Source organism: Coccinella septempunctata, chromosome 3 (genome assembly GCF_907165205.1).
Source record: "Coccinella septempunctata chromosome 3, icCocSept1.1, whole genome shotgun sequence".
Taxonomy (NCBI): Eukaryota; Metazoa; Arthropoda; class Insecta; order Coleoptera; family Coccinellidae; genus Coccinella; species Coccinella septempunctata.
The window spans coordinates 16029680-16054961 of NC_058191.1; positions in this window are offsets into that span (position 1 = coordinate 16029680).

Genomic DNA, 25282 nt, shown 5'->3' on the forward strand with positions numbered 1-25282 from the left:
ATGATAAGAATATCCGGGAACCTTGACAAGAGCGACTTTCGCAAGTCTGGGAAGAATAGTTTCGGTCCGTCAAAAATGACATATCGTCTTTTTTTCCATATCGCATTCGTCCGAAATACGATGCAATGATGAACCCAATAATTGGTACAAATAAAAAATTCTAAATTCCTCGAGATTGCGCAGGAAACTTGCAATTTCAAGTCCTTAGCAATAATTTACCAACCAATCGCCCGTCAAATTTCCGTCAACTTCGCTAATATCGGTACCACTATCAGAAGAAATCTAAGGTGTAAAGGTTAAACAATGTCATTTTCAACTTCCGAGTCTGAAATGCGACAGGCAACTACGCCCGCCACTGCTGTTGGTAAGACGCTGAAAAAAGCTGAGAAAAAAACCTCAGCAAGGTCAAAACATGTCAAACCCAGCCATCCCCCAACTTCCGATATGGTTAATCGTGCCATCAAAGGATTGAAAGAAAGGAGCGGATCCTCGTTGCATGCTTTCAAGAAATAGATCGGTTCGAATTACAAGGTCGATTCTGAAAAACTTGCACCGTTCATAAGAAAAGACCGCTATACAGTCCGGTTCCTTGATTCAGACCAAAGGAAAAGAAGCGTCTGGCTCTTTCAAATTGGCCGCTGGCGGTTCTACAACAAACGCGTCGAAGAAATTTGCGAAAAAATTGGTCAAGTCGGCCGATGGAGCAAATAATAATGCATCACCTACAATGGCAGCCGACAAGAAGAACACATCACCTGCCAGGTCTACATCTATCTAGTGAGTAGGTCGGAAAAGAGAGCGGCAATTGCAACAGAAAAGAAGCCAAAATTAACGAAATCTCCCTCGAAAGCTAAGAAGGCAAACAAAAAGCCGACGAAGAAGTCCAAAGCACCGAAACCAAAAACGGTCAAATCAGTAACGGCTCCGAAGAAAGTAACGTCTCCCAAAAAGCAAAAGTAAAACGTATATAATTTTGGAAGGAAAAAAATTTAAATCCGGTCCTTTTCAGGGCCTCTAGAATTTTCTATCAAATATTACTTTTATAGATTTTCGCTCGCTAGAGATACGATGTCAGACAAGATGTTTTCATCGAACACGACATAGCATCATTTCAATTCCTAAGGAACTATTGGATCAATTCGACAAAAATCTCGAAACTGTACACAGTTTTCGAATTGAGATGCACATGGTGAATTTCAGTTCGATAGTTCTGATAGGAATTGAGATTTCAGTGGTCAATTCGGCAAAGTGTGATATCAATTCCTCGAAAACTGTTTTATCAATTCGAACCAAATCTTGAAACTGAACATAGTTTTCGGATTGAGATGCACATGTTGAATTTCAGTTCGAAAGGACCGTGGGGACCTGTGGACTTCAGTTCTACCTGGGGTTAGGCCCCCACAGTTGCTGGCGGTGTGGCAATGAAGGCCACCACAGGGAGGAATGCCGAGGGGAAAGGACGAAGTTCTGTTCCAGGTGCGGCCGTGTGGGGGTCCTTTCCAGGGTGTGTTGCGTTAGAGATAGGGGACCAGGGACCGCCAGAACTGCCTCAGGACCGACCGCAACTCCAGGGAGCAGGACAGAGGCCATACTGCCGGACTCCCGACTGAGGCCCGCCGTACCGCCAACACCGTCAGAACCGTCGCCGCCCACATCGTTGCCGCCCCTACCGAAGTAGAAGGTGAAAATGGATTAGAATTACCGAAAAAAAATTACCGATTATTAAAATGATACCGTTCCGAAAAATATCTTTTATTGCACCAACCGAAATGGTGGATGCGCTAACCGGAGTAGTAGTGGATTCGTCAAAATATCATTTCAATTCCTAAGGAACTATTGGATCAATTCGAACCAAATCTTGAAACTGCACATAGTTTTCGCATGCATCTCAATACGCAACTCAATTCGAAAACTATGTACAGTTTCAAAATTTGGCTCGAATTGATCCAACAGTTTATGGGAAATTGATATCACACTTTGCCGAATTGACCTCTGAAATCTCAATTCTTATCAGAACTATCGATATGAAATTCAACATGTGCATCACAATTCGAAAACTATGTGATGTTTTAAGATTTGGGTCGAAATGATCAAACGGTTTTTGAGAAATTCATATCACACTTTGCCGAATTGACCACAGAAATCTTAATTCCTATCTGAATTATCGAACTGAATGAAACTCAATACGTATATCTCAGTTCAAAAATTGTGTAGAGTTTCGAGATTTGGATCGAATTTTGATGGTCAATGAATAAAAGAATAAGTTTTTATTTATCATGAATTGTTCGATCAAGGAGACTCAACTTTCGGAATAATAACTTATGACGAGAATATCCATGAACCTTGACAAGAGCGACTTCGGCAAGTCTGGGAAGAATCGTTTCGGTCCGTCAAAAATGACATATCGGCCTATTTTCCATATCGCATTCGTCCGAAATACGATGCAATGATGAACCCAATAATTGGTACAAATAAAAAACTTTAAAATCCTCGAAATTGCGCAGGAAACTTTCAATTTCAAATCCATAGCAATAATTTACCAACCATTCGCCCGTAAAATTTCCGTCAACTTGGCTAATATCGGTCCCACTATTTGAAGAAATCCAAAGTGTTAAAGTCAAACAATGTCATTTTCAGCCTCCGAGTCTCAAGTGCGACAGGCAACCACGCCCGCCACTGGTGTATGTACACAGTTTTCGAATTGAGATGCACATGTTGAATTTCAGTTCGAAAGGACCGTGGGGACCTGTGGACTTCAGTTCTACCTGGGGCTAGGCCCCCACAGTTGCTGGCGGTGTGGCAATGAAGGCCACCACAGGGTGGACTGCCGAGGGGAAAGGACGAAGTTCTGTTCCAGGTGCGGAAGTGTGGGGGTCCTTTCCAGGGTGTGTTGCGTTAGAGATAGGGGACCAGGGACCGCCAGAACTGCCTCAGGACCGACCGCAACTCCAGTTAGCAGGACAGAGGCCATACTGCCGGACCTCCGACTGAGGCCCGCCGTACCGCCAACACCGTCAGAACCGTCGCCGCCCACATCGTTGCCGCCCCTACCGAAGTAGAAGGTGAAAATGGATTAGAATTACCGAAAAAAAAATTACCGATTATTAAAATGATACCGTTCCGAAAAATATCTTTTATTGCACCAACCGAAATGGTGGATGCGCTAACCGGAGTAGTAGTCGATTCGTCAAAATATCATTTCAATTCCTAAGGAACTATTGGATCAATTCGAACCAAATCTTGAAACTGCACATAGTTTTGGCATGCATCTCAATACGCAACTCAATTCGAAAACTATGTACAGTTTCAAAATTTGGCTCGAATTGATCCAACAGTTTATGGGAAATTGATATCACACTTTGCCGAATTGACCTCTGAAATCTCAATTCTTATCAGAACTATCGATATGAAATTCAACATGTGCATCTCAATTCGAAAACTATGTGAAGTTTCAAGATTTGGGTCGAAATGATCAAACGGTTTTTGAGAAATTCATATCACACTTTGCAGAATTGTCCACAGAAATCTTAATTCCTATCTGATGTGATGAAGTCCAGTTTTCTGAGGAAAATTGGAGTTCATCTTAGTGCATTTCTTTCGTTTCAAATTTCCGTCTTTGCAAATATTTTGATTCTCGAATATTCCGTACGTTCATTCCGATAGGCAGAGTGAATGTAAAAAACCGCTCATCTGTATTTCACGTTGTTTTTCTTACATGCCGCTGAAGATTTCGACGTTTTTCATCTGTTGATATGCGATAAACCGGAGCTGACGACGTTTTTCATTCTTGTCGCATTCTGGAATTTTCAGATTTTTACCGTGAGAGGGGATATGCCTATAAAAGCAAATTTTCCCCCGCGACGGTCACTTTTCGACTTTTGACTTTTACTTCAGTTCTTTCACTTCGCTTCAGTATTTTCGATTTTTCGCTTTCTAATGTGGTGACTTCTGTTATAGATTCAGTTAACTTTTAGTTTCAAGATTTGGTTCGAATTGATCCAACAGATTTCGAGCAATAGATATCACACTTTGCCGAATTGACCACTGAAATCTCAATTCCTATCTGAACTATCGAACTGAAATTCAGCATGTGCATCTCAATTCGAAAACTGTGTGAAATTTCAAGATTTGGTTCGAATTGAACCAACAGTTTTCGAGGAATTGATATCACACTTTGCCGAATTGACCACTGGAATCTCAATTCCTATCTGAACTATCGAACTGAAATTCAACATGTGCATCTCAATTCGAAAACCGTGTGAAATTTCAAGATTTGGTTCGAATTGAACCAACAGTTTTCGAGGAATTGATATCACACTTTGCCGAATTGACCACTGAAATCTCAATTCCTATCTGAACTATCGAACTGAAATTCAACATGTGCATCTCAATTCGAAAACTGTGTACAGTTTCGAGATCTGGGTCGAATTGATCCAATAGTTCGTATAGAATTCGAATGATACTATGTCGAATCGTCCACTGAAATCTCAATTCCTATCAGAACTATCGAACTGAAATTCAACATGTGCATCTCAATTCGAAAACTATGTGCAGTTTCAAGATTTGGTTCGAATTGATCCAACAGTTTTTAGGAATTGATATCACACTTTGCCGAATTGACCACTGAAATCTCAATTCCTATCTGAACTATCGAACTGAAATTCAACATGTGCATCTTAATTCGAAAACTGTGTACAGTTTCGGGATTTGGTTCGAATTGATCCAATAGTTCCTTGGGAATTGAAATGATATTTTGTCGAATCGACCACTGAAATCTCAATTCCTATCAGAACTATCGATCTGAAATTCAACATGTGCATCTCTGAAATAGATTTAATAAAAAATGATCTAAAGGTCCAAGGAATCCATGACGCCGAGGTGTCCAGAATGACATCCAATAAAACCAAAAAGTTTATACCCTTATACCTGGTAAAAACTCAGAGAAAGGAGATTTTCGAAATAAGACGCCTCTACAATCTCTGCATTGTAGTGGAATCAAAAAGAAGGGCAGAAAATCCAAGCCAATGCTTCAGATGTCAGAGGTACGGACACGCCCAAAACAAGTGCTCTTTTCCATACAGATGCGTCAAATGTTTGGGCAATCATTGCACAAAAGATTGCGAACTTACCAGAAAAGGTGAGGAGAGAAATGCCACATGCGTTCTGTGCGGCGAAGAAGGCCATCCAGCAAGCTACAAAGGATGTAGCGAATTCAAATTAGTTACAAGGAAGAGGGAAACAGGCCAGAAATCGGCTCAGCAGAGCACGATTCCTCTAAAAGTCCAGGAGAAAAAGAAGCCCACCCCCTCCAAAGTAGACGACAAGAAAAAAGAAGTACCCAAACCAGTACAGAAGAAGGAGACCTCGAAAATGCCCCAAGCTAAACCTACGATCAACAAAACAAAAGAAAACAGAAAAGTCTCTGAATCCGCCGACGATTTAGACACTTTTACTGAAAAAATTTTCAACAAAATCATGTAGAAAATTGAAAGAGAGATGGAGAAAAAACTCCTAGGAATGTTCAGTAAACTGAAATAATGGAACATACAACTAGGAAAAATTCCCTTAAAATAGTCTCCTGGAAGATAAACGGGGTCAGAACTCGAAAACCCGAGATAGAAGAAATAATATCAGAGAGAAAACCTGATATTATAGCCTTACAGGAAACAAGAATACAACCAAATACGCGATTGAATATCATGAATTATGAGATATATAGATGTGACAGAATCGCAAACACTGGGGGAGGTGTTGCCTTACTGGTTAGACGAGATCTGAAACACTATTTTAAAGGAAGATCTGACGAGTCACAAATAGAAACAGTGACGATTGTAGCTGAAATAAATCTACAAAGAGTCGAAGTCACATCGGCATATAAAAGACCCCCAAATAACTTATTAGAAGAAGAAATCAACAACTTACTAGATGGAACAAACCCGAAAATCTGCATCGGAGATTTTAATTGCAAATCTGATACAATCGGAGGTAACAGAAATACCGACAATCAACACACCGGAAGACCTAGAAAGAGCAGTTGATGAACTAGAAAAGAATATAATAGATGCCTACAAAAAGAGCACAAAGAAAATAACGAGACCAGCACCGATACATCCACACGGTGATACACCCAGAGAAATCAAAGATCTCATCAGGGAAAATCGGAGACTAAGAAAAACATACAGGCTCAACAAAACAGATATAAATAAGAGAAATCTAAACCGACACAGCCAAGTTCTAAAAAATGCCCTGAAGGACATGAGAACAAATAGATGGAACAAAAGAGTTCAAGAACTAAATACTATCGATCATTCTGCATGGAAAATGCAAAAATGTGTGAGAAGAGAAAAGACTAAAATACCACCTCTCCACGAAGAAAGAGGAATGGCATATACGAATATCGATAAAGCAGAAGCACTGGCGGACTCGATAGAAAGAGAATCGAGAATAAATTACAGACCTGATGACGATAATGACGAGCTGGAAGATCCTGTAGAGAACAACGAAGAAGAAATGGGCGAACCACCAGTAGACGACAAAATAGAAAAACCAACTTCTCCATTTGAAATAAAAGAGATAATCAGAAGCTTGAAAAATAGAAAAGCTCCCGGAAGTGATAAAATAACGAATGCTATGTTGAAGAAATTACCTAGAAAAGGTATAGCTGCTCTCACAAATATTGCAAACGGTATAATGAGGACTGAACACTATCCGGAAAAGTGGAAAACTGCAGAAGTCATAGTGTTCAACAAACCAGGCAAAGATGAAAAATTCCCCCAAAACTACAGGCCGATAAGTTTATTGTCCGCCCTAGGAAAAGTAGTAGAAAGGGTAATCGTTAGGAGGCTTACAGAAGAAACTGAAAATCTGAATCTCATTCCAGCAGAGCAATTCGGATTCAGAAGAGACCACTCAACTGAACAGCAATTACTGAGACTCACAGAATACATAACAGAAGGATTCCAAAATAAACAAGCAACCGGTCTTGTACTACTAGATGTCGCCAGAGCATTCGACAGAGTATGGCAGGAAGGATTGATTTACAAAATGAGATATGCTGGATATTCAATGAAACTGTGCAAGTTGATTAGGAATTATTTGAGGAACAGAAGATTCTACGTGAAAGTGGAAGGAGAAAACTCCACAACCAGATATATGGAAGCAGGGGTGCCTCAAGGGTCAGTACTTGGGCCATTACTGTATAACATATATATCCACGATATACCAAAATCTCCAAGGACTATGCTGACATTATATGCCGACGACACAGGAATCGCAATGCGACATCGCAAGCCAGAAATTATAGAAGGAATGTTACAAGAAGCTATAGATGAAATAAATGACTGGTGTATTAAATGGAAAATAAAACTCAATGGACAAAAGAGCCAAGCGATATTACTGCAGAAGAGGAGACTAAGAACTACAACAAATCTAGAGGTAGATGGAGAAGAAATCGAATGGAAAAACGAAGCAAAATATTTAGGTATCACCCTAGACAAAGGTCTAACATGGAGAAGCCATATCAAACAAGCCGTTGACAAAACCAAGGCAGCGATGAATATGCTCTAACCGCTGATAGGTAGAAAGAGCCACATGTCAAATGAGACAAAATTGAAAATAATCAAAGCCGTTGCTAGACCGCAACTGACTTATGGATCAGGTGCTTGGGGATTCGCGGCAAAGAGCCATATACAAAGAATTCAGGCAACAGAAAACAAGCTACTACGATGTGCCATAGATGCGCCTTGGTTTGTCAAGAACAAACAGATATATCGAGATTCGAAGTGGGAAACCATCACCGAATTTATGAAGAGGAAAGCTGAAAAGTTATTCGAAACAGCGAAGGAACATCCAAACGAAGAACTCAGGAGACTAGTGGACTACGATCCGGAGGAAGACAGAAGAAGAATGAGAATTTACAAAAGGAGACCGAGAGATCAATTGAGGAGAGATTAAAATGAGTACGACAACTTATTAAAACTATACTAAGAAGAGATATCCGAAATGGACGAACATGAAAACCTTAGCACGACAATGTGCAAGAAGAAATCAACCGATTAAGGGATAAATGGTTTATAGGCAAATGCCCGGAACCAACAAAAAGCAGGTTAGGTTTAGTGGGTCGCGAACTCAGGAGAGTGAGTAACCCCACAGTGTTCCCTAGAAATGGGTTCCTCTGGGCGAGAGATAGAGCCCCGTGTTTTCACGGTCGCAGATTCATCTGCTATAAAAAAAAAAAAAAAAAAGGTCAAACCATGTCATTTTCAGCCTCCGAGTCTCAAGTGCGACAGGCAACCACGCCCGCCACTGGTGTATGTACACAGTTTTCGAATTGAGATGCACATGTTGAATTTCAGTTCGAAAGGACCGTGGGGACCTGTGGACTTCAGTTCTACCTGGGGTTAGGCCCCCACAGTTGCTGGCGGTGTGGCAATGATGGCCACCAAAGGGAGGACTGCCGAGGGGAAAGGACGAAGTTCTGTTTCAGGTGCGGCCGTGTGGGGGTCCTTTCCAGGGTGTGTTGCGTTAGAGATAGGGGACCAGGGACCGCCAGAACTCCCTCAGGACCGACCGCAACTCCAGGGAGCAGGACAGAGGCCATACTGCCGGACCTCCGACTGAGGCCCGCCGTACTGTCAACACCGTCAGAACCGTCGCCGCCCACATCGTTGCCGCCCCTACCGAAGTAGAAGGTGAAAATGGATTAGAATTACCGAAACAAAAATTACCGATTATTAAAATGATACCGTTCCGAAAAATATCTTTTATTGCACCAACCGAAATGGTGGATGCGCTAACCGGAGTAGTAGTCGATTCGTCAAAATATCATTTCAATTCCTAAGGAACTATTGGATCAATTCGAACCAAATCTTGAAACTGCACATAGTTTTCGCATGCATCTCAATATGCAACTCAATTCGAAAACTATGTGAAGTTTCAAGATTTGGGTCGAAATGATCAAACGGTTTTTGAGAAATTCATATCACACTTTGCCGAATTGACCACAGAAATCTTAATTCCTATCTGAATTATCGAACTGAATGAAACTCAATACGTATATCTCAGTTCAAAAATTGTGTAGAGTTTCGAGATTTGGATCGAATTTTGATGGTCAATGAATAAAAGAATAAGTTCTATTTATCATGAATTGTTCGATCAAGGAGACTCAACTTTCGGAATAATAACTTATGACAAGAATATCAATGAACCTTGACAAGAGCGACTTCGGCAAGTCTGGGAAGAATCGTTTCGGTCCGTCAAAAATGACATATCGGCCTATTTTCCATATCGCATTCGTCCGAAATACGATGCAATGATGAACCCAATAATTGGTACAAATAAAAAACTTTAAAATCCTCGAGATTGCGCAGGAAACTTTAAATTTCAAGTCCGTAGCAATAATTTACCAACCATTCGCCCGTGAAATTTTCGTCAACTTGGCTAATATCGGTCCCACTATTTGAAGAAATCCAAAGTGTTAAGGTCGAACAATGTTATTTTCAGCCCCCGAGTCTCAAGTGCGACAGGCAACCACGCCCGCCACTGGTGTATGTACACAGTTTGCTAATTGAGATGCACATGTTGAATTTCAGTTCGAAAGGACCGTGGGGACCTGTGGACTTCAGTTCTACCTGGGGTTAGGCCCCCACAGTTGCTGGCGGTGTGGCAATGAAGGCTACCACAGGGAGGACTGCCGAGGGGAAAGGACGAAGTTCTGTTCCAGGTGCGGCCGTGTGGGGGTCTTTTCCAGGGTGTGTTGCGTTAGAGATAGGGGACCAGGGACCGCCAAAACTGCCTCAGGACCGACCGCAACTCCAGGGAGCAGGACAGAGGCCATACTGCCGGACCTCCGACTGAGGCCCTCCGTACCGCCAACACCGTCAGAACCGTCGCCGCCCACATCGTTGCCACCCCTACCGAAGTAGAAGGTGAAAATGGATTAGAATTACCGAAAAAAAAATTACCGATTATTAAAATGATACCGTTCCGAAAAATATCTTTTATTGCACCAACCGAAATGGTGGTTGCGCTAACCGGAGTAGTAGTCGATTCGTCCAAATATCATTTCAATTTCTAAGGAACTATTGGATCAATTCGAACCAAATCTTGAAACTGCACATAGTTTTCGCATGCATCTCAATATGCAACTCAATTCGAAAACTATGTACAGTTTCAAAATTTGGCTCGAATTGATCCAACAGCTTATGGGAAATTGATATCACACTTTGCCGAATTGACGTCTGAAATCTCAATTCCTACCGATATTAAAATGATACCGTTCCGAAAAATATCTTTTATTGCACAAACTGAAATGGTGGATGAGCTAACCGGAGTAGTAGTCGATTCGTCAAAATATCATTTCAATTCCTAAGGAACTATTGGATCAATTCGAACCAAATCTTGAAACTGCACATAGTTTTCGCATGCATCTCAATATGCACCTCAATTCGAAAACTATGTACAGTTTCAAAATTTGGCTCGAATTGATCCAACAGTTTATGAGAAATTGATATCACACTTTGCCGAATTGACCTCTGAAATCTCAATTCCTATCAGAACTATCGATATGAAATTCAACATGTGCATCTCAATTCGAAAACTATGTGAAGTTTCAAGATTTGGCTCGAAATGATCAAACGGTTTTTGAGAAATTCATATCACACTTTGCCGAATTGACCACAGATAATCTGAATTATCGAACTGAATGAAACTCAATACGTATATCTCAGTTCAAAAATTGTGCAGAGTTTCGAGATTTGGATCGAATTTTGATGGTCAATGAATAAAAGAATAAGTTCTATTTATCATGAATTGTTCGATAAAATTCCACCCATCACGATGATGGGCACCTCAGATTGGGTAGAGTTATCTAAAGCTCTCTACACAAAAATGATAAATTACAACCGTGCAACTACAGTTATTATAGAAGGAATGTTACAAGAAGCTATAGATGAAATAAATGACTGGTGTATTAAATGGAAAATAAAACTCAACGGACAAAAGAGCCAAGCGACATTACTGCAGAAGAGGAGACTAAGAACTACAACAAATCTAGAGGTAGATGGAGAAGAAATCGAATGGAAAAACGAAGCAAAATATTTAGGTATCACCCTAGACAAAGGTCTAACATGGAGAAGCCATATCAAACAAGCCGTTGACAAAACCAAGGCAGCGATGAATATGCTCTACCCGCTGATAGGTAGAAAGAGCCACATGTCAAATGAGAGAAAATTGAAAATAATCAAAGCCGTTGCTAGACCGCAACTGACTTATGGATCAGGTGCTTGGGGATTCGCGGCAAAGAGCCATATACAATGAATTCAGGCAACAGAAAACAAGCTACTACGATATGGTATAGATGCGCCTTGGTTTGTCAGGAACAAACAGATATATCGAGATTTGGAGTGGGAAACCATCACCGAATTTATGAAGAGGAAAGCTGAAAAGTTATTCGAAACAGCGAAGGAACATCCAAACGAAGAACTCAGGAGACTAGTGGACTACGATCCGGAGGAAGACAGAAGAAGAATGAGAATTTACAAAAGAGACCGAGAGATCAATTGAGGAGAGATTAAAATGAGTACGACAACTTATTAAAACTATACTAAGAAGAGATATCCGAAATGGACGAACATGAAAACCCTAGCACGACAATGTGCAAGAAGAAATCAACCGATTAAGGGATAAATGGTTTATAGGCAAATGCCCGGAACCAACAAAAAGCAGGTTAGGTTTAGTGGGTCGCGAACTCAGGAGAGTGAGTAACCCCACAGTGTTCCCTAGAAATGGGTTCCTCTGGGCGAGAGATAGAGCCCCGTGTTTTCACGGTCGCAGATTCCCCCTGCTATAAAAAAAAAAAAAACTACAGTTAAAGACGGTATAAAAATCATCGCGTCAACCGTAGATGATTTTAGAAAAATCACTACATTCTTCGAGCAGCATGGTAAAGAATTTTTTACCTACCAAATGGAGGAGGAGAAGAAGATATATGCCGTTATAAGGCATTTACCAACCGACGCTGATATTGCGTTGATTAAGTACGACCTGATATTCCAGGGAATATCAGACGCTGAGGTGTCCAGAATGACATCGACAATGACAAAGAAGCCAATACCTCTCTACATGGTTAAAACCCAGAAAAAGGCTCTTGTCAAGGTTCATGGATATTCTTGTCATAAGTTATTATTCCGAAAGTTGAGTCTCCTTGATCGAACAATTCATGATAAATAGAACTTATTCTTTTATTCATTGACCATCAAAATTCGATCCAAATCTCGAAACTCTACACAATTTTTGAACTGAGATATACGTATTGAGTTTCATTCAGTTCGATAATTCAGATAGGAATTAAGATTTCTGTGGTCAATTCTGCAAAGTGTGATATGAATTTCTCAAAAACCGTTTGATCATTTCGACCCAAATCTTGAAACTTTACATAGTTTTCGAATTGAGATGCACATGTTGAATTTCATATCGATAGTTCTGATAGGAATTGAGATTTCAGAGGTCAATTCGGCAAAGTGTGATATCAATTTCCCATAAACTGTTGGATCAATTCGAGCCAAATTTTGAAACTGTACATAGTTTTCGAATTGAGTTGCATATTGAGATGCATGCGAAAACTATGTGCAGTTTCAAGATTTGGTTCGAATTGATCCAATAGTTCCTTAGGAATTGAAATGATATTTTGACGAATCGACTACTACTCCGGTTAGCGCATCCACCATTTCGGTTGGTGCAATAAAAGATATTTTTCGGAATGGTATAATTTTAATAATCGGTAATTTTTTTTTTCGGTAATTCTAATCCATTTTCACCTTCTACTTCGGTAGGGGCGGCAACGATGTGGGCGGCGACGGTTCTGACGGTGTTGGCGGTACGGCGGGCCTCAGTCGGAGGTCCGGCAGTATGGCCTCTTTCCTGCTCCCTGGAGTTGCGGTCGGTCCTGAGTCAGTTCTGGCGGTCATTGATCCCCTATCTCTAACGCAACACACCCTGGAAAAGACCCCCACACGGCCGCACCTGGAACAGAACTTCGTCCTTTCCCCTCGGCAGTCCTCCCTGTGGTGGCCTTCATTGCCACACCGCCAGCAACTGTGGGGGCCTAACCCCAGGTAGAACTGAAGTCCACAGGTCCCCACGGTCCTTTCGAACTGAAATTCAACATGTGCATCTCAATTCGAAAACTGTGTACATACACCAGTGGCGGGCGTGGTTGCCTGTCGCACTTGAGACTCGGAGGCTGAAAATGACATTGTTTGACCTTAACACTTTGGATTTCTTCAAATAGTGGGACCGATATTAGCCAAGTTGACGGAAATTTTACGGGCGAATGGTTGGTAAATTATTGCTAAGGACTTGAAATTGAAAGTTTCCTGCGCAATCTCGAGGATTTCAAAGTTTTTTATTTGTACCAATTATTGGGTTCATCATTGCATCGTATTTCGGACGAATGCGATATGGAAAATAGGCCGATATGTCATTTTTGACGGACCGAAACAATTCTTCCAAGACTTGCCGAAGTCGCTCTTGTCAAGGTATCCATATACAGGGTGTGGCGTAATGAATGGATAATATTGAGCCTGGGGGTAGAGGACTCTATGGCGGTTCAGAAAAATATATTTTACGTTCAGTAAAAGGGCCTTGGTTTTCGAGATATTGGAGATTTTCGAAAATTCAAGAGAATTACACCCTACGCCACTCGTTTTGCAGGCAAGACTCCAAATGAAGGAACTTTTTCAAACTGTTTTTTGGATAGTATTCCTGGATAGATGATCTATCGAATGCAATTCATTATTTTTGAGGGGCATGAATAGTTCTTTATGAAAAAAAGAAGTTATTATTCCGAAAGTTGAGTCTCCTTGATCGAACAATTCATGATAAATAGAACTTATTCTTTTATTCATTGACCATCAAAATTCGATCCAAATCTCGAAACTCTACACAATTTTTGAACTGAGATATACGTATTGAGTTTCATTCAGTTCGATAATTCAGATAGGAATTCAGATTTCTCTGGTCAATTTGGCAAAGTGTGATATGAATTTCTCAAAAACCGTTTGATCAATTCGACCCAAATCTTGAAACTTCACATAGTTTTCGAATTGAGATGAACATGTTGAATTTCATATCGATAGCTCTGATAGGAATTGAGATTTCAGTGGTCAATTCGGCAAAGTGTGATATCAATTTCCCATAAACTGTTGGATCAATTCGAGCCAAATTTTGAAACTGTACATAGGTTTCGAATTGAGTTGCATATTGAGATGCACATGTTGAATTTCAGTTCTATAGTTCAGATAGGCATTGAGATTTCTGTGGTCAATTTGGCAAAGTGTGATATGAATTTCTCAAAAACCGTTTGATCAATTCGACCCAAATCTTGAAACTTCACATAGTTTTCGAATTGAGATGCACATGTTGAATTTCATATCGATAGTTCTGATAGGAATTGAGATTTCAGTGGTCAATTCGGCAAAGTGTGATATCAATTTTCCATAAACTGTTGGATAAATTCGGGCAAAATCTTGAAACTGTAACTGGTTTTCAAATTGAGATGCATATGTTGAATTTCAGTTCGTTGATCTGGAATTATTCATTGACCATCAAAATGCGATCCAAATCTCGAAACTCTACACAATTTTTGAACTGAGATATACGTATTGAGTTTCATTCAGTTCGATAATTCAGATAGGAATTAAGATTTCTGTGGTCAATTCGGCAAAGTGTGATATGAATTCCTCAAAAACCGTTTGATCATTTCGACCCAAATCTTCAAACTTCACATAGTGTGATATCAATTTCCCATAAACTATTGGATCAATTCGAGCCAAATTTTGAAACTGTACATAGTTTTCGAATTGAGTTGCATATTGAGATGCATGCGAAAACTATGTGCAGTTTCAAGATTTGGTTCGAATTGATCCAATAGTTCCTTAGGAATTGAAATGATATTTTGACGAATCGACTACTACTCCGGTTAGCGCATCCACCATTTCGGTTGGTGCAATAAAAGATATTTTTCGGAACGATATCATTTTATTAATCGGTAATTTTTTTTTCGGTAATTCTAATCCATTTTCACCTTCTTCTTCGGTGGGGGCGGCACCGATGTGGGCGGCGACGGTTCTGACGGTGTTGGCGGTACGGCGGGCCTCAGTCGGAGGTCCGGCAGTATGGCCTCTGTCCTGCTCCCTGGAGTTGCGGTCGGTCCTGAGGCAGTTCTGGCGGTCCCTGGTCCCCTATCTCTAACGCAACACACCCTGGAAAGGACCCCCACACGGCCGCACCTGGAACAGAACTTCGTCCTTTCCCCTCGGCAGTCCTCCCTGTGGTGGCCTTCATTGCCACACCGCCAGCAACTGTGGGGGCCTAACCCCAGGTAGACCTGAAGTCCACAGTACCCCGCGATAAAACAACGAATGTTATGTTAGAGAAATTACCTAGAAAAGGTATAGCCGCTCTAACAAATATCACGAATGGAATCATTGGGACAGAATACTACCCAGAAAAATGGAAAAAAGCGGAAGTAATAGTATTCAATAAAACATGTAAAGAGAAGAAGTTCCCACAAAACTACAGACCGATAAGTCTACTGTCGGCGTTAGGAAAAGTAGTAGAAAGGATTATCGCCACGAGGCTAAATGAGGAATTCGAAAATCTGAAACTGATACCGCCAGTACAGTTCGGATTCAGAAGAGAGCATTCAACAGAGCAACAATTATTAAGGCTCACAGAGTACATTTCAGAGGGATTCCAAAATAAACAAGCCACAGGTCTTGGTTTACTAGACGTCGCCAGAGCTTTTGACAGTGTATGGCATGAAGGATTAATATTTAAGATGAGAAGTGCAGGATATTCAATCAAAATATGCAAGTTGATCCGGAATTATCACAAAAATAGAAGATTTTACGTGAAAGTGGAAGGAGAATGCTCCACAACAAGAGATTTAGAGGCTGGTGTACCCCAAGGGTCAGTGCTTGGGCCATACATTCACGATATTCCGAAGAATGCAAGAACCATGCTAACGTTATATGCTGATGACACAGGCATAGCGACTCGACACCGAAACCCAGAAATGATAGAACGAGTTCTATCGATCGATTGACGAAACAAATGACTGGTGCATAAAGTGGAAAATCAAGCTCAATGGAAAAAAGAGCCAAGCAATATTATTACAGAAGTGGAGACTGCGACCCACAACGAATCTAGAAGTTGACGGCGAAGAAATCGACTGGAAAAATGAAGCCAAATATTTAGGACTAACGCTTGACAAAGGACTTACTTGGAAGAGTCATATCAAACAAGCAATCGACAAAACGAAACCAGCGTTGTATAGACTCTACCCTTTAATAGGAAGAAGAAGCCACATGTCGAAAGAGACAAAATTGAAGATAATTAAAGCCGTTGCTAGGCCTCAACTGACTTATGGATCAGCTGCCTGGGGCTTCGCGGCAAAGAGCCACATCAAAAGAATTCAGGCCACTGAAAACAAGCTGCTACGATGTGCAATAGATGCACCTTGGTTTGTCAGAAATGGACAATATATAGGGACCTAAAGTGGGAAACCATAACGGAATTCATGAACAGAAAAGCAGAGAAATGATTCGAAACAGCGAAACACCATCCGAATCAAGAACTCAGGAGACTAGTGGACTACGACCCAGAGGAAGACAAGAGGAGAATGCGAATTTACCGAAGGAGACCAAGAGATCAATTAATAAGAGATTAAAATAACAACAGAAACTTATTGAAAAATTCAATAAAGTGTTAATCAATTTGAAAACTATATACAGTTTCAAGATTTGGCTCGAATTGATCCAACAGTTTTTGAGAAATCGATATCACACTTTGCCGAATTGACCGCTGAAATCTCTATTCCTATCTGACCTATCGAACTGAAATTCAACATGTGAATCTCAATTCGAAAACTATGTGCAGTTTCAAGATTTGGGTCGAATTGATCAAACGGTTTTTGAGAAATTTATATTCAAAAAAAATTACCTATTAATAAAATCATACCGTTCCGAAAAATATCTTTTAATGCACCAACCGAAATGGTGGATGCGCTAACCGGAATTTCAATGTTTCCACCGTCAAAGTACCGTTAAATAGATCACGATACCAGAAAATAATTCCGAGTTCAATAAATTCGCAACTTTGGTTTGTTCACAGGCTGCCACCGCAAATAATCCTACACCGATAAACCCAGGAGGGTTAGAAGAATTTTTTTTTGTGTAGCAGGGGGAAAATCTGCAAATCAGACGAACCACCCTCTCCTGAGGGGGAACAAGTGTGGGGTTTCTCACTCTCCTGAACTTGTGACGCACTAAAAACCCCTAACTGCTTCTTGAATTTTGTTCCCGGGCATTTGCCTATAAACCGTTCATCTCTTAGTCGGTTTTCTTGTCGCACACTATCGTGCTGGGATTTATGTGTATATCCTCTATTGGATTAACACTTTATTGAATTTTTCAATAAGTTTCTGTTGTTATTTTAATCTCTTATTAATTGATCTCTTGGTCTCCTCGTATTTTCCTCTTGTCATCCTCTGGGTCGTAGTCCACTAGTCTCCTGAGTTCTTGATTCGGATGGTGTTTCGCTGTTTCGAATAATTTCTCTGCTTTTCTGTTCATCAATTCCGTTATGGTTTCCCTTTTCAGGTCCCTATATATCTGTCCATTCCTGACAAACCAAGGTGCATCTATTGCACATCGTAGCAGCTTGTTTTCAGCGGCCTGAATTCTTTTGATGTGTCTCTTTGCCGCGAAGCCCCAGGCAGCTGATCCATAAGTCAGTTGAGGCCTAGCAACAGCTTTGATTATCTTCAATTTTGTCTCTTTCGACATGTGGCTCTTCTTCCTATTAAAGGGTATAGTCTATACATCGCTGCTTTCGTTTTTTCGATTGCTTGTTTGATATGACTTTTCCAAGTAAGTCCTTTGTCGAACGTTAGTCCTAAATATTTGGCTTCATTTTTCCAGTCGATTTCTTCGCCGTCAACTTCTAGATTCGTTGTGGGTCGCAGTCTCCTCTTCTGTAATAATATTGCTTGGCTCTTTTGTCCATTGAGCTTGATTTCCCACTTTATGCACCAGTCATTTGTTTCGTCAATCGTTTCTTGTAGAACTCGTTCTATTATTTCTGGGTTTCGGTGTCGAGTCGCTATGCCTGTGTCGTCAGCATATAACGTTAGCATGGTTCTTGGATTCTTTGGCATATCGTGAATGTATATGTAGTACAGAAGTGGCCCAAGCACTGACCCTCGGGGTACTCCAGCCTCTAAAGCCGGGTCCAGACTATGTAACAAAACATTTTGTCAACAAAGTTATACAAGAAATTTGTTATACAACTTTGTTAAATAACTTGTTATAAAATAGCAGAGACATCCAGACTTTGTAACAGAATAAAACTAAACAAAAGTGCTCATCTGGAAGCAGTGGCATCTGTAGCATTGAAAATGTCCTCAAACGTAGAGGATGTCATTTTTGCAGCAGCAGCTTGCGTGATTTTATGTAGACGAGTGAAATCTCATCGTTGAGAGCTAGAGGAACATTATAGTTTAACAACTCTTTTGAAGTATCTAGCAATGGATGACAAAGACCCATTGACAGGGGACATTAAATGTGATGGTAGTTTCAAATATTTCCTAAGTATGACAAGTTCTGATTTCGAATACGAATAAATCAAATCGGCCATAAAATAGGCAAAAAAAGCACGACATTTCGAGATGCAATACCAGTAAAAGAAAGATTGGCGCTGCAGTAAATGTTTAATAACACAAGTGTGGACAAGTTGCGGCGTGTTTTATAACAAAGTTATATTACTTTTTTGATCTTTACCGACACCCAACGGATAACATAAAATTTGCTATATAGCAAGAAAAATGTTGTATAACATTGTGTTATATAACTTTTTCACTTGAATTTCTCTAACAAGTTATATAACTTTGCTATATAGGTATCCTGTTTTGTTACATAGTCTGGACCCGGCTTGAATCTCTTGTTGTGGAGCATTCTCCTTCCACTTTCACGTAAAATCTTCTATTTTGGGGATAATTCCGGATCAACTTGCATATTTTGATCGAATATCCAGCACTTCTCATCTTAAATATTAATCCTTCATGCCATACTCTGTCGAGAGCTCTGGTGACGTCAAGTAAAACAAGACCTGTGGCTTGTTTATTTTGGAATCCCTCTGTAATGTACTCTGTGAGCCTTAATAATTGTTGCTCTGTTGAATGCTCTCTTCTGAATCCGAACAGTTCTGGCGGTATCAGTTTCAGATTTTCGGTTTCCTTATTTAGCCTCGTGGCGATAATCCTTTCTACTACTTTTCCTAACGCCGACAGTAGACTTATCGGTCTGTAGATTTGTGGGAACTTCTTCTCATTAAATGGTTTATTGAATACTTTGACTTCCGCTGTTTTCCATTTTTCTGGGTAGTGTTCTGTCCTCATGATTCCATTCGTGATATTTGTTAGAGCGGCTATACATTTTCTAGGTAATTCCTTTAACATAACATTCGTTGTTTTATCGCTTCCGGGAGCTTTCCTCTTCTTCAAACTTCTAATTATCTCCCTGATTTCATTTGGCGATCTTGGCTTGTCTATTTCAGCAGCCGCTGGTAATTCATCATTTTCTTCCAAATCTTCATTATCGTCGTCTATCCTGTAATTTACTGCCTTATCAGTATTAGTCTTCTTCTAACCCTCCTGGGTTTATCGGTGTAGGAGTATTTGCGGTGGCAGCCTGTGAACAAACCAAAGTTGCGGGTTTATTGAACTCGGAATTATTTTCTGGTATTGTGATCTATTTGACGGTACTTTGACGGTGGAAACATTGAAATTCCGGTTAGCGCATCCACCATTTAGGTTGGTGCAATAAAAGATATTTTTCGGAACGGTATCATTTTATTAATCGGTAATTTTTTTTCGGTAATTCTAATCCATTTTCACCTTCTTCACGGTGTGGGCGGCGACGGTTCTGACGGTGTTAGCGGTACGGCGGGCCTCAGTCGGAGGTCCGGCAGTATGGCCTCTGTCCTGCTCCCTGGAGTTGCGGTCGGCCCTGAGGCAGTTCTGGCGGTCCCTGGTCCCTTATCTCTAACGCAACACACCCTGGAAAGGACCTCCACACGGCCGCACCTGGAACAGAACTTCGTCCTTGCCCCTCGGTAGTCCTTCCTGCGGTGGCCTTCATTGCCACACCGCCAGCAACTGTGGGGGCCTAACCCCAGGTAGACATGAAGTCCACAGGTTCCCACGGTCCTGGTGGCTGGCGGTTCCGTGTTGGTCCCGGCCTCTCTCCTTCTATCTGGCACCTCCCAGTCTGCCGACAGACTGAGAGTCGACCCAATATTCCTGCGGGAGAAGGCGGTCCGGACGGTAGGGTCGGCTCTCTGAACCCTGACGGTCGGCCCATTGAATAACGTTTCATCCTTAAAATGTCACACGTTGATCAAACAGTAAACAACGGTTTGTTAGTACCCTGTTAAATATTCATTCATATCATACTTTGCCGAATTGACCACTGAAATCTCAATTCCTATCTCAACTATCGAACTGAAATTCAACACTGCTGTATCCCGTTACCGGGAATAAATCTACAAAAAGAAGAAGACAAAAAAAAAGAAAAAAAAAAAAATTCGAACAGACTTGTTACTTCTTAGTGCTAGTTGCGACTGTGTGCCCTCCTATGACTAAAGAGACCCAACCGTGACCTGCAGATCCTTCCACACTCAGGGCATGGATAGTCTCCAACCAGATCTGGCCGCCGCTGTATCCTTTTCGATTCTCCATTATAACTGTGGACCAAAGACCTCCACTGTGACCTGTCTAACGCTAGTTGTTCCCAGTTATGATTAGCATTAACTGATTTTAGGGATTGATGTAGTGTATCCTTAAACCGCTTCTACTGGCCTCCTGGTTTCCGAGCTCCCTCAGTGAGTTCGCCGTATAGAGCTATTTTGGGGAGTCTTGTGTCTTGCATCCTCAGAATGTGGCCGCTCCATCTGAGTCGGGCCCTCGTTACTTGAGTCTCAATTGTAGTACAACTCGCGCGCTGCAAGACTTCTGCATTCGAAACTTTGTGGAACCATCTGATGTGCATTATCTGTCTTAGATGACGTTGCTGCGTCTGTTCAAGCTGTTTAATATGTCGCCTGTAGGGAGTCCAGCTTTCGCTTCCGTAAAGAAGCGTTGGGAGGACCACAGCTCTGTAAACAGCTGTCTTGGTCTTCAGATTGAGGTCCTGATTTTGGAACACTCTGTCCTTCAGCTTCCAGAATGCCCGTGATGCCGAATTGATACGGTTGTGTATTTCCGTGTCAAGGTTAGCCCTAGTATTTATGAAGCTTCCCAAGTATTTGAACTGCTCGACCTGTTCTAGAGTTTCATTGTCCAGGCTGATAACCCGCAACTTTGGTTTGTTCACAGGCTGCCACCGCAAATAATCCTACACCGATAAACCCAGGAGGGTTAGAAGAATTTTTTTTTGTGTAGCAGGGGGAAAATCTGCAAATCAGACGAACCACCCTCTCCTGAGGGGGAACAAGTGTGGGGTTTCTCACTCTCCTGAACTTGTGACGCACTAAAAACCCCTAACTGCTTCTTGAATTTTGTTCCCGGGCATTTGCCTATAAACCGTTCATCTCTTAGTCGGTTTTCTTGTCGCACACTATCGTGCTGGGATTTATGTGTATATCCTCTATTGGATTAACACTTTATTGAATTTTTCAATAAGTTTCTGTTGTTATTTTAATCTCTTATTAATTGATCTCTTGGTCTCCTCGTATTTTCCTCTTGTCATCCTCTGGGTCGTAGTCCACTAGTCTCCTGAGTTCTTGATTCGGATGGTGTTTCGCTGTTTCGAATAATTTCTCTGCTTTTCTGTTCATCAATTCCGTTATGGTTTCCCATTTCAGGTCCCTATATATCTGTCCATTCCTGACAAACCAAGGTGCATCTATTGCACATCGTAGCAGCTTGTTTTCAGTATCCTGAATTCTTTTGATGTGTCTCTTTGCCGCGAAGCCCCAGGCAGCTGATCCATAAGTCAGTTGAGGCCTAGCAACAGCTTTGATTATCTTCAATTTTGTCTCTTTCGACATGTGGCTCTTCTTCCTATTAAAGGGTTTAGTCTATACATCGCTGCTTTCGTTTTTTCGATTGCTTGTTTGATATGACTTTTCCAAGTAAGTCCTTTGTCGAGCGTTAGTCCTAAATATTTGGCTTCATTTTTCCAGTCGATTTCTTCGCCGTCAACTTCTAGATTCGTTGTGGGTCGCAGTCTCCTCTTCTGTAATAATATTGCTTGGCTCTTTTGTCCATTGAGCTTGATTTCCCACTTTATGCACCAGTCATTTGTTTCGTCAATCGTTTCTTGTAGAACTCGTTCTATTATTTCTGGGTTTCGGTGTCGAGTCGCTATGCCTGTGTCGTCAGCATATAACGTTAGCATGGTTCTTGGATTCTTCGGAATATCGTGAATGTATATGTTGTACAGAAGTGGCCCAAGCACTGACCCTCGGGGTACTCCAGCCTCTAAAGCCGGGTCCAGACTATGTAACAAAACATTTTGTCAACAAAGTTATACAACAAATTTGTTATACAACTTTGTTAAATAACTTGTTATAAAATAGCAGAGACATCCAGACTTTGTAACAGAATAAAACTAAACAAAAGTGCTCATCTGGAAGCAGTGGCATCTGTAGCATTGAAAATGTCCTCAAACGTAGAGGATGTCATTTTGGCAGCAGCAGCTTGCGTGATTTTATGTAGACGAGTGAAATCTCATCGTTGAGAGCTAGAGGAACATTATAGTTTAACAACTCTTTTGAAGTATCTAGCAATGGATGACAAAGACCCATTGACAGGGGACATTAAATGTGATGGTAGTTTTAAATATTTCCTAAGTATGACAAGTTCTGATTTCGAATACGAATAAATCAAATCGGCCATAAAATAAGCAAAAAAAGCACGACATTTCGAGATGCAATACCAGTAAAAGAAAGATTGGCGCTGCAGTAAATGTTTAATAACACAAGTGTGGACAAGTTGCGGCGTGTTTTATAACAAAGTTATATTACTTTTTTGATCTTTACCGACACCCAACGGATAACATAAAATTTGCTATATAGCAAGAAAAATGTTGTATAACATTGTGTTATATAACTTTTTCACTTGAATTTCTCTAAAAAGTTATATAACTTTGCTATATATCCTGTTTTGTTACATAGTCTGGACCCGGCTTGAATCTCTTGTTGTGGAGCATTCTCCTTCCACTTTCACGTAAAATCTTCTATTTTGGGGATAATTCCGGATCAACTTGCATATTTTGATCGAATATCCAGCACTTCTCATCTTAAATATTAATCCTTCATGCCATACTCTGTCGAGAGCTCTGGCGACGTCAAGTAAAACAAGACCTGTGGCTTGTTTATTTTGGAATCCCTCTGTAATGTACTCTGTGAGCCTTAATAATTGTTGCTCTGTTGAATGCTCTCTTCTGAATCCGAACAGTTCTGGCGGTATCAGTTTCAGATTTTCGGTTTCCTCATTTAGCCTCGTGGCGATAATCCTTTCTACTACTTTTCCTAACGCCGACAGTAGACTTATCGGTCTGTAGATTTGTGGGAACTTCTTCTCATTAAATGGTTTATTGAATACTTTGACTTCCGCTGTTTTCCATTTTTCTGGGTAGTGTGCTGTCCTCATGATTCCATTCGTGATATTTGTTAGAGCGGCTATACATTTTCTAGGTAATTCCTTTAACATAACATTCATTGTTTTATCGCTTCCGGGAGCTTTCCTCTTCTTCAAACTACTAATTATCTCCCTGTTAACCCTGTTAAATATTCATTCATATCATACTTTGCCGAATGTTCGTCCATTTCGGATATCTCTTCTTAGTATAGTTTTGATAAGTTGTCGTACTCATTTTAATCTCTCCTCAATTGATCTCTCGGTCTCCTTTTGTAAAGGAAGAACATGAAAACCCTAGCAGGACAATGTGCAAGAAGAAATCAACCGATTAAGGGATAAATGGTTTATAGGCAAATGCCCGGAACCAACAAAAAGCAGGTTAGGTTTAGTGGGTCGCGAACTCAGGAGAGTGAGTACCCCACAGTGTTCCCTAGAAATGGGTTCCTCTGGGCGAGAGATAGAGCCCCGTGTTTTCACGGTCGCAGATTCCCCCTGCTATAAAAAAAAAAAAAAAAAAAAAAAATTGCCGAATTGACCACTGAAATCTCAATTCCTATCTCAACTATCGAAAAAATATCATTTCAATTCCTAAGGAACTATTGGATCCATTCGACCCAAATCCCGAAACTGTACACAGTTTTCGAATTGAGATGCACATGTTGAATTTCAGTTCGATAGTTCTGATAGGAATTGAGATTTCAGTGGTCAATTCGGCAAAGTGTGATATCAATTCCTCGAAAACTGTTGGTTCAATTCGAACCAAATCTTGAAATTTCACACAGTTTTCGAATTGAGATGCACATGTTGAATTTCAGTTCGATAGTTCAGATAGAAATTGAGATTCCAGTGGTCAATTCGGCAAAGTGTGATATCAATTCCTCGAAAACTGTTGGTTCAATTCGAACCAAATCTTGAAATTTCACACAGTTTTCGAATTGAGATGCACATGTTGAATTTCAGTTCGATAGTTCAGATAGGAATTGAGATTTCAGTGGTCAATTCGGCAAAGTGTGATATCCATTGCTCGAAATCTGTTGGATCAATTCGAATCAAATCTTGAAACTGCACGTAGTTTTCGGATCAAGATGCACATGTTGAATTTCAGTTCGATAGATCAGATAGGAATCGAGATTTCAGTGGTCTTTTCGGCAAAGTATGAAATCAATTCCTCAAAAACTGTTGGTTCAATTCGAACCAAATCTCGAAATTTCACACAGTTTTCGAATTGAGATGCACATGTTGAATTTCAGTTCGATAGTTCTGATAGGAATTGAGATTTCAGTGGTCAATTCGGCAAAGTGTGATATCAATTCCTCGAAAACTGTTGGTTCAATTCGAACCAAATCTTGAAATTTCACACAGTTTTCGAATTGAGATGCACATGTTGATTTTCAGTTCGACAGTTCAGATAGGAATTGAGATTTCAGTGGTCAATTCGGCTAAGTGTGATATCAATTCCTCGAAATCTGTTGGATCAATTCGAACCAAATTTTGAAACTGCACGTAGTTTTCGGATTAAGATGCACATGTTGAATTTCAGTTCGATAGTTCAGATAGGAATCGAGATTTCAGTGGTTTTTT